Source organism: Vulpes lagopus, chromosome 2 (genome assembly GCF_018345385.1).
Source record: "Vulpes lagopus strain Blue_001 chromosome 2, ASM1834538v1, whole genome shotgun sequence".
In the NCBI taxonomy this organism is placed as follows: domain Eukaryota; kingdom Metazoa; phylum Chordata; class Mammalia; order Carnivora; family Canidae; genus Vulpes; species Vulpes lagopus.
In genome coordinates, this window is record NC_054825.1 from 154,370,854 (window position 1) to 154,382,416 (window position 11,563).

The window sequence follows — 11,563 nt, forward strand, 5'->3', positions numbered from 1 at the left end:
AAAGAATAAAGATCTAAATCAATCATCTAAGTGTCCATTTTAGAAAACTGGAAAGAGGGACAGGTGGCTTAGTGGTTGAGAGTCTGCCTTTGGCCCGGGGCATGATCTTGGGGTACTGGGATCGAGTCCCAGCATCGGGCTTCCTGCATGGAGCCTGCTTCTCCCTCTGCCTGTGTCTCTGCCTCGCTCTCTTTCTCTCTCTCTCTCTCTCTCTCTCTCTGTGTGTGCCTCTCATGAATAAATAAATAAAATCTTTTTTTAAAAAAATCCAAAGTAATAAGAAGGAAAGGAATTACAAATTTAGAGCAGAAATTTTAAAAATCGGACAGAAGAAATCAATAAAGAAAATCAATAAAATCAAAAGCTGTTTCCTTGAAACAATCAATAAAATTGATAAACCTTTAGCCAAGTTACTTAAAAAAATAATAAGAAGAAGCAAAGACACAAATTACTATTACCAGAAATAAAAGAAAGGCCATCAATACAGATCCCATGGATATGAAAAGGATAATAAAAGAATACCATGAACAACTCTCCAGCCCTAAATTGAATATCTTATATAAATAGAACAAATTCGTTTAAAAATGCAATTCACAAAATTCACATAAGAAAGAGGCAGGCACTGCAGCCCAACCGAGCTGCCCCTATGTGCCTCTCATGTATGCTCATCTTGGCAAATCTGCCAGGATGTCTCACCAAGGGCTATGGATCTGCCTTAATAAAATAGATTTGAAAACAAAATCTGAGAATGAACTAGAGTTTACCAGTTCAGGCTCAGCCAACCCTGAGTCCACCAAAGTGATGGGCAATGTGGAAACCAATCTGTACCATATTACAGAGAAATGGAATGTGACCACATGCCCCAGCACCAAGATTACTGTGGGAGATCAGCTCTCACATGGACTGAAGCTGATTTTTGACTCCTCTGGCTCCCCTAACGCTGAAGCCAGAAGGGGGCAGGAGGGGAGATGCTAAATTTGAAGCAGGATACAGGCAGAAGCACATCGACCTAGATTTCCACATCACTAGGCTTTCAATCCAGGGTGCTGTGTGCGGAGTCACCAGGGCCAGCCGGCTGGCCACCAGATGGATTTTGAGACCACAAAGTCCCAGGTGACTCAGCAACTTTGCAGTTGGCTACAAGACTGATGAATTCTAGCCTCCCATCAATGTCAATGGCAGGACAGAGTTTGGAGGCTCCATTTGCCAGAAGATGAACAAGAAGTTGGAAACTTCTGTCAAAGTCAACTGGACAGCAGAAACAATAACCCTTAACTTTGGAATAGCAGCCAAGTATCAGATTGACCCTGATACCAGCTTCTTGGCCAAAGGGAGTGATTCCAGCCTGGTAGGTCCAGGGTATATTAAGATCCTAAAGCCAAGTATCAAAATGATACTGTCAGTTCCGCCAGACAGAAAGAATGTCAATGCCAGTGGCCACCAGCCTGGTCTGGGACTGGAATTTTTTTAGTTTTTTTCTTTTTTTATGATAGTCACACAGAGAGAGAGAGAGAGAGGCAGAGACACAGGCAGAGGGAGAAGCAGGCTCCATGCACCGGGAGCCCGACGTGGGATTCGATCCCGGGTCTCCAGGATCACACCCTGGGCCAAAGGCAGGTGCCAAACCGCGCCACCCAGGGATCCCCTGGGACTGGAATTTCAAGCATTAATGAATATCATACGACTGTTCAGTTTAAAACTATTCATAGCTAACTTTGGAACTTAGTGTGTCTTTTAATATTGTGTGTCTGGGATGCAATTTTGCTAAACATCATGGTAGACCTCCAGATTAAAGATGATTTAGCCTGAAGGTTACCAAGGTACATAAGAAATCCAATTCCAAAATCATCCCTTCATCTGTAGGCTTGGGGGGATCTTGGTGGCTGCGCTAAAGAACTCAGGGTTCTTTTTTTTTTTTTTTTTGGTATTTTTTTATTGGAGTTCGATTCGCCAACATATAGCATAACACCCAGTGCTCATCCCGTCAAGTGCCTCCCTCAGTGCCTGTCACCCAGTCACCCCAATCCCCCACCCACCTTTCCACTACCCCTTGTTTGTTTCCCAGAGTTAGGGGTCTCCCATGTTCTTCACCCTCACTGATATTTTCACTCATTTTCTCTCCTTTCCCCTTTATTCCCTTTCACTATTTTTTATATTCCCCAAATGAATGAGATCGTATAATGTTTGTCCTTCTCCGATTGACTTATTTCACTCAGCATAATACCCTCCAGTTCTATCCATGTTGAAGCAAATGGTGGGTATTTGTCGTTTCTAATGGCTGAGTAATATTCCATTGTATACATAGACCACATCTTCTTTATCCATTCATCTTTCGATGGACACCGAGGCTCCTTCCACAGTTTGGCTATTGTGGACATCGCTGCTATAAACATCGGGGTGCAGGTGTTCCGGCATTTCACTGCATCTGTATCTTTGGGGTAAATCCCCAGTAGTGCAATTGCTGGGTTGTAGGGCAGGTCTATTTTTAACTCTTTGAGGAACCTCCACACAGTTTTCCAGAGTAGCTGTACCAGTTCACATTCCCACCAACAGTGCAAGAGGGTTCCCTCTTCTCCACATCCTCTCCAACATTTGTTGATTCTATCTTGTTAATTTTCCCCCATTCTCACTGGTGTGAGGTGGTATCTCATTGTGGTTTTGATTTGTATTTCCCTGATGACAAGTGATGTGGAGCATTTTCTCGTGTGCTTATTGGCCATGTCTGTGTCTTCTTTGGTGAAATTTCTGTTCATATCTTTTGCCCATTTCATGATTGGATTGTTTGTTTCTTTGCTGTTGAGTTTAATAAGTTCTTCATAGATCTTGGATACTAGCCCTTTATCTGATATGTCATTTGCAAATATCTTCTCCCATTCTGTAGGATGACTTTTAGTTTTGTTGACTGTTTCTTTTGCTGTGCAGAAGCTTTTTATCTTGATTACAAAGCTGTGATCATCAAGACAGTATGGTACTGGCACAAAAAGCCCCATAGATCAATGGAACGGAATAGAGAACCCAGAAATGGGCCCTCAACTCTATGGTCAACTAATATTTGACAAAGCAGGAAAGACTATCCACTGGAAAAAGGACAGTCTCTTCAATAAATGGTGCTGAGGAAAATTGGACAGCCACGTGCAGAAGAATGAAACTAGACCATTCTCTTACACCATATACAAAGATAAACTCAAAATGGATGAAAGATCTAAATGTGAGACAGGAATACATCAAAATCCTAGAGGAGAACACAGACAAGACCCTTTTTTGAACTTGGCCACAGCAACTTCTTACAAGATACATCTATAAAGGCAAGGGAAACAAAAGCAAAAATGAATTATTGGGACTTAAGATAAAAAGCTTCAGGTTTCTTTTTTTGTGCAGAAATGGCTGCCAGTGGAAGCTGACAATGCATAGGTACTTTGTAAAATCCATTTTGAGTAAGTGAATGAAATTGTGGCTTTCTGAGAATCAAGTCTAGGTTTCCTGCCCTGAATGAGGAGAGGCTCATTGTTTGATGCTGTGCACAAACTCATCTATAAGGGTTTTTTAGACAGAATCTGCATGACCTCTTTCTACCCTGCTCCATCACTTCCTTTACAACAAAACGATCTGCAGAGTACACTACCTGTTTCTTCCGTGCTGTTTTGGGGCAGAGAGAATGGATGTGATGATGCCAATGACTCAAGACTTAATTCTCTCTCTTGTTGGTCTGTTGCCCTTGCACCAGAGTCTGACATAGCTGCCAAGAGCTCCAGCTGCAAGGTGGGAAAAGTGTTCATCACTATAGTCACATGGCGAAAACCCTTGGATCTAAATCAGACTTCTGTTGCATGATCACCTCTCAATTGGCTTTTTAAAAGTTTAATGGGTTCATTTTAGTCTTCCTTTTTGTTTGGAATTAGGCCCTCCCCTTCAAATGCCTTAATTACTTAAAATAAAACTTGAATAAAATATTGAAACCAGAGGAGAGCCTCAGGATGGTCACTCTCATCACTCCTATTCAACATGGTACCGCAAGTCCCTTCTAGAGCAATCAGGCAAGACAAAGAAATAAAAGGCATTCCAATCAGAAAGAAAGAAGTAAACACGTCATTATTTGCAAATGATGTGACTTTATATGTTGAAAATCCCAAAGACTCAACTAAAAATCTATTGCATCTAATCAATGAATTCAATGATGCTGCGGGATATAAAATCATTATGCAGAAACAAGTTGCATTTCTATGCACTAACAATGAAATATTTGGAAAAAAAATAAAGAAAACTATCCCATTTACAATAGCATTAAAAACACTAAAATACCTAGGAATAAATTTAACCAAGGAAGTGAAAGATCAATACAATGAAAACTACAAGACTTGGCTGAAAGAAATCAAAGAAAACACAAACAAATGGCTCATGGATTGGAAGAGTTAATATTACTGAAAGTTCCTGCTACTCAAAGCTTGCTATAAATTCAACGCCATCCCTATCAAAATTACAATGGCATTTTTCACAGAAATAGAATAAACAACCCTAAAATTTGTATAGAACCATAAAAGACCCCCGAATAGCCAAAGCCATCACGAGAAAGAACAAAGGTGGAAGCATCACACTTCCAGATTTCACGCTACACTACAAAGCTATAGTAATTAAGACAGCGTGGTACTGGCACAAAACAACATGTAGATCAATGGAGCAGAATAGAGAACCTAGAATTGAATCCTCACATGTCTGGTTAGCTGGTTTTTAAGGGAGCCAAGAACATCCAATGGGAAAAGAACAAATGGTGTTTGGAAAATAAGTTAACTACATGGAGAAAAATGAAATTGGACCCCTGTCTTACAATGCTCACAAACATTAACTCACAATGGACCAGAAACTTAAACAGAAGACCTAATACTATAAAATTCCTAGACCAGCCCCTCAACATTAGTCTTGGGAATGACTTTTTTGATATGACTCAAAAAGCACAATCAACAAGGGATTAAATCAACAAGTGAGTCTACATCAAACTTAAAACCTTCTGCACTAGGAAAGAACCAATCAACAAAATAAAGAGGTAACCCAAGCAATGGGATAGAATATTTGCAAGCCATATGTATGTGATCATGATCCAAAGTTTACAAAGAAGGCAGCTCCGGTGGCGCAGCGGTTTAGCGCCGCCTGCAGCCCGGGGTGTGATCCTGGAGACCCAGGATCGAGTCCCATATCAGGCTTCCTGCAGGGAGCCTGCTTCTCCCTCTGCCTGTGTCTCTGCCTCTCTCTTTGCTCTCTCTGAATGAATAAATAAATAAATCCTTAAAAACAAAACAAAACAAAGTTTACGAAGAACTCATACAATTCAATAGTAAGAAAACCTAACAATTGGATTAAACAATGAGCAGAGGAGCTAAATAGACATTTTTCTAAAGAAGACACCCAGACAGCCAACAGGTTCATGAAAAGATGTTCAACATCCCTCATCATCAGGAAATGCAAATCAAAGCCACAGTGAGATATCATCTCACACCTATCAGAATGGTTCTCAAGAAAACAAGAGATAGCAAGTGTCAGTGAGGATGTGGAGAAAGGGGAACCCTTGTTCACTGTTGCTTGGATTGTACTGGTCCAGCTACTTTAGAGAACAGTATGGAGGTTCCTCAAGAAATTAAAAATAGAATTACCATATAGCTCAGCAATTCCACTGGTGGGTATGCACCCAAAGGAAATGATAACAGGTCACGAAGGAGACATCTGCACCCCCATGTTGACCGCACCATTATTCACAATAGCCAAGATACAGGAACAATGCAAGTGTCCTTCAGTGGGTAAATAGATAAAGAACACACACATAAGGTAGAATACTGCTCAGCCATGAGAAAAATCACATCCTGCCATTTGTGACAACACAGATGAGCCCTGAGGACATTATGTTAAGTGAAATAAGTCCTACAGAGAAAACCAAATCCTATGATATTCCTTGTATGTGGAATCTAAAAAACCCTGAATTTGAAAAGACAGAGAGTGGAAGAGTGGTTACAAAGACCAGAGGTGAGGAATGTTTGGAATGTTAGATGTTGTTCAAAGATGCACACTTGCAGTGTCTAGTAAATAAGCCCTGAAGATGTAATTAATACACAGTACAGGGATTACAGGCTCCCCTCCCAAAAAAAAAAAAAATTAAACTTGAGATGCTTGGTGGCTCAGTGATTGAAGGTCTGCTTTGGGCTCAGGGCATGATCCCAGGGTCCTGGGATCAAGTCCCACATTGGGCTCCCCGCAGTGAGCCTGCATCTCCCTCTGCTTGTGTTTCTGCCTCTCTCTGTGTGTGTGTCTCTCATGAATAAATAAATAAATCTTTTTAAAAAAATTAAGCTTGCTAAGAAACTAGTTCTTAATTGATCCCATCACTAGAAAAAAATGGAAACTAGGTGACACAGTAGACATGCTGGCTGACGCCACGATGGCGGCCATACTGTGGTCATATTGCAGCATGACAGCATCAAGTCAGTGTGCTGCACACCTCAGACTCACACAATGTTGTATGGCAATTATATCTCAGTGTAAACAAACAGGGAGAAAGATCTTCTTCCCTCTCCCCATCCCACTCCCTCCCCCCTCCGTCTCTCCCCCCTCTCTGCCCTCTCTGGTTCTTCTTCTGCCTGTCCAGGCATTTCTCCTCCATCTCTTCCATGAGTCCCTTTGCCCATCCTTGGAGAAGTGTCCTGTTCTCATCCCCTTAGACCCAGTTGGCCACTCCTTGGTTCCATTCCGCCCCCCATACTTCTATCTTGGGCTTCTCCCTTGCTCTTCTAAGCCATGTGTCTCTCTGCCCACAGGACGATGCAAACTGGACACTCCCAAGATGTTCAAGTTCAACATGGCTGACGCTGGATTCCTCGTCTTCCACAGTAAACCTCCTACTCTGTCCACACTCTCTGATATGTGTAACAGAAGAACTACAAAACCTGTTATTAAGCGGTCCAACCCCATCATCCAAAGCACAACACTGGAAGCCTCTACTGCCCTCATTGTATCCAAAGGGCTCCTGAATCCTGCAGATTATTCTCCTGATATGACCCTTGGCTCTTCCAAATCTTTACCATTTCTCTTCTGGACTATTATTTTAGTCATTTTAATGGATTTTCCTCTTTCTTCTCCCCTCAATTCATTGTCCACATTGCAATGGATCTTTCCAAAACTAAAGTGATCTTGTTACTCCAAACAATGCTATTCAAGACACACACATATGCATGTGCCTGCACACAGGTGCACACACACATACATAAGTAAAGACAAACATCAATTTGGTGCTTAAACATTACTAAATACTGGAAGGCTAAAAATGGGTTGCTCCACTTACCCACCAGGTAGTGCTTCCTTCCAGAGCCAGCAAAAAAAAACCACACTTCTGTAAAATCTTCCCTTAAAGTTTCTCTTAAAGCCCCACAGACATGATGATACCCCTTCTTGTGCCCCAACTACCCCCCCAACACACACACACACACACATCTCCTACCTCATATCTCAGTCAATCCCTAAGCTATCAACATCTCCCTCAAACTCCAAGACGCTTGAAGGATGGGCTACAGTGTTCACTCCTATATACTTGGTGCATACATCACTGTCTAACATAAGAGATATTTTTGCTTTATTAATGGATTATCAAAGATAAGAATATTATCCCAGACAGCAACAGTAAATAGAGCCTGCTACTTATTCTGAGATCAGCATGGTCTCCACACCACAATTTAATCTGTGTACAGAGAATTCAGAGAAAAGAAGAAGAAAATATCTGAAGTTTTGGGAAAGGCTAAAAGATCATCTTCAACTTGAAAAATGAAGGCCGAGGAGGGATTTAAATGTATCCTCAAATGAATTCCATATGGTGAAAAGAAATGCTCTTGGGGCCCAGGAGACCAGGGCTCTCTGATACCAACCAGCTGTGGGAACTTGGCCTCCCTAGGCCAGTACTTCTGCTCCTGCTACATCACAGAGCTGTGCACTGAGCTCCCTTGCAGCACTGGGGCTCTGCAATTCTCTACCTACGCAGTGCAAACAGTAAATATGTACAAATAGCAACTTTCACATTGCACACCTGAAAGCAATATGACACTATGTCAATTATACCTCAACTTAAAAAAACAGATGAAAGAAAAATACACCAATGTCAACACAAGGGACTGTTAGATGCAAGAAAGCCTTTCCCTGGAGCAGAACCCGTTTAGGGTGGAGCAACTTGAAAGGGTGGTGGAGAGTTGTTTCCTGAGGGCCTGATTAGCAGATCATGTTCAGCCATCCTGAAGGATTTGTGTTGTCTTCTTCCTGGAGGTAGTGGTGATGCTGATGGGTTGGGGTTGGGGTGGAGGTGTCAAGCCAGGTTCCACAATCCTGAACCTTTCTAATATTTTGATAAACATTACAGGTCAGAGAATAATCAGTAAGATGATTATGAATGCTTCTTGCCATCAAATAATCATGGCTGATAATCCCATGAAGGATGACATGTAATGGGATAAGGGAGGAGGGTACTTTTTGTGAAAAAAAAAAAGTAGAATTTTGTCCTAAAATTCTATAAATCCAGATACAACTGGGGATATATTTTCATAGCAGTTGAGCTTACCTCCAGAAATCAGCAAGGGATGAACCCTCTGCTTTATCTTAAGGGAGCTGAGTGCCAGGATGAATTTGCCACTTTCTGAAAAAAAGACACAAATATCCAAGAGCAGCTGTGGCCTCTGTCGATGTTCTGCTGTGACTCCTCTCTGAGTCTCTATCTGGCACAATACAATGGAGTGAGCTCACATGCCTGGAGTAAACTCAGCCCAAAACATCAGCCATGATTTACTTCCAGAGGCAGTAATAAACCTCCCTGTTGGAACTGTATTTGGTTGCTGCTGGCCAGGTTCCTTATCCATTTATATTATGCTTCAAAGCTATAAAAAATATAGAATTAAAATGGACAAGAGATATCTATATTTATATACCTATCTGCTCCATGGATTGCATCCTGTAGAAGAAGATCAATTCCTTTAAAATATTAGCTAGGGTCATTTGTTTAAGGATCCATACAATGGAAAAAATAACAGCTTCCAGGAACCACCAACCTCACTGTGGTATTTCTCACTGAGAGAAATAAATTCTGAATTTCTTGCAGCTGTTGAAATGACAAATTCCATCACAGCAACAAAAAAATAACCCTAGTAGGTAAAGATTCTTGAGCCAAGTTAGACTTTGGGAACTCAGTGCCCTGGTCTTGGGCTGAGGCCAGAGAAAATGAGCTCCCTGACCATTTATGGCAACTGAGTTTGAGCTTGGTAGGGGATGTGGGCACATGCTGGACGTGACAAGGCTGACATTTGCATTCCAGTGACTCCAGCCTGACCTATCCCAGGATGAACATGTGGCCTTCCCCAGATGATGCTAGGCCCTCTGCCTGCCTAGATGAGCATCCTTGCCCTGGGATTCCAGAAGGGTGAGATAAGAGAGGCATCAAACCTGGACCTGATGAGGCCAAGATGCTTCATTCAGTTCCTAAGGTTTGTGCCCATTGAAATGCAGCTTGATGTTCCTTCCCAAGCAAAGCTGAGAACCCCACCCACCCTGTGTGCTCCCACCACCAGCCAGGTTAGCTTGGAAACCTCCATGGGCCCTTCTCAACAAGGATTCAAGCAAAACAGAGATCACTGCCTATAGCCACAAACATATGTCATAAATTAGCTGGTCTCCTCTCCTCCTACAGTGGCACTAGCTATGGAGCATTCTTGGGAAAATCAAGAAAACAGTCCTCCAAATGATTCCACTGTAATCTCATTCTCCTTTGGAACTCAGCTGAAAATGACTGGAATTAGAAAGCCTTAGGAACGAGATCAGGCCTTTTTTTTTTTTTTAAAGATTTTATTTATTTATTCATGAGAGACACACAGAGAGAAAGGCAGAGACATAGGCAGAGGGAGAAGCAGGCTCCATGCAGGGAGCCTGACATGGGACCCAATCCCAGGTCTCCAGGATCAGGCCCCCAGCTGAAGATGGCACTAAACCCCTGAGCCACCTGGGCTGCCCAGATCAGGCCTTCTTAACTTCTGAGCCAGACCCCAGTCTAGAACACAGATGGACATTGGTGCTGGGCTCTGGGTCTTATCCAGGCTTGGAATGGAAGTCATGCCTCTTGCCTGCCAGGATTTCACAGCAATGGTTGAGGCAGCTCTCCCCATGCAGATTCACCATCATATTCCTCCTGCTGCCTAGAGGAGCCACTTATATCAATGAAACATGTTATTGTTTCATCCAGTTTCTATCCTGTATGTGAGCACTCAGGGTGAGCTCCATGCTGGTGGCACAAGTAGGCTGAAAATCTTGGTCAGGTGCAAGGATTTAAACAGAGATGTCCTTGTAACATTTCTCATTTTAAAATGCCCTTTGAGGGCACCTGGGTAGACCAGTCAGTTAAGTGTCCAACTTTTGATTTCGGCTCAGGTCATGATCTCAGGATCGTGAGATCCTGTGTTGGGCTTCACACTGAGTATGGAGCCTGCTTAAGATTCTCTCTCTCTCTCTCTCTCTGCCCCCCACGAGCTTATACTCTCTCTCACACTCTTTAAAAGAAGAAAAGAAAAGAAAAAAATGTCCTTTCACTGGCTTTGTGGTATGGAGGTTACAAGTGTGGGCCCTTGAAACAGACCAAACTGAGTCCAGTATTGCTCCGCATCTCTTATATTATGTGTTCTCAGAAAACGTACTCAGCCTCTCTCCTTTTGACATGAGGCAATAAAGAACAGTGTGCTGAGAAGTGGAAAACCAACAAGATGAGTCTCCAAGGACAGACCTGAGAGAGTTACCAGTCATGAGACAGGGGATAGTCCGAGAAGAGGAAGTTTGTGGATTCTCTGAACTGGAGACATTGCTGGGAGTCCAGAGAGACAAAGGTAGCTACAGTTCCGAAGACCTGCAGAGGGTTGCCCTGAGCATCCATCATGTGTGCAGAGGGACACTCTCCAAGGCTGGTTCCAGAATTGAAGGCTAGTGAGAACCACAGCCAGTTCTCACACAGAGCCAGGACTGCTGTGTGACTCCACCAGCCAGGCCTAAAGCATCCACAGATTATACATTCACAGGTGGGGCACTCAGATAAATCTCTCCACAGTATTGGGGGATAATTCACCCTAGACAACACTGCTGAGGTCACAAATCTTAAAAACAAATCTTAACAGACTATAAGGAATCAAACTGATTCCATGAAATATAACTGTCCCAGAACAAAGCTCAAGAATATTTATGAGAATATAAAAATATCTAGCATCCAAAAAGGTAGAATTCACAATGCCTAGCATTTTATAAATACATATGTGTGTGTGTATATATATATATTTATACATATATATATATATATAATATATTAGGTATGCAAAGAAGCTTATAGATACAATCCAGAATGAGGAGAAAAGTCAATCAGTTAAACCAACCCAGAACAAACACAGATGGGAGAATTCACAGAAAAGGATGTTAATGTTAGTGTAAATGTGTTCTATATGTTTTAAAAGTTAAGTAGAGACATGGAAAATATATTTTTAAAGCCACCCAAATCAAACCTTAGACACGAAAACTA

At 42.1% G+C, this 11,563-nt stretch overlaps 1 pseudogene; it reads left to right on the forward strand.

The window, feature by feature from the left end:
* The first annotated feature begins 657 nt into the window (after positions 1–657).
* LOC121478507 lies at positions 658–1,471 on the forward strand (annotated as a pseudogene).
* The last annotated feature ends 10,092 nt before the right edge of the window (positions 1,472–11,563 follow it).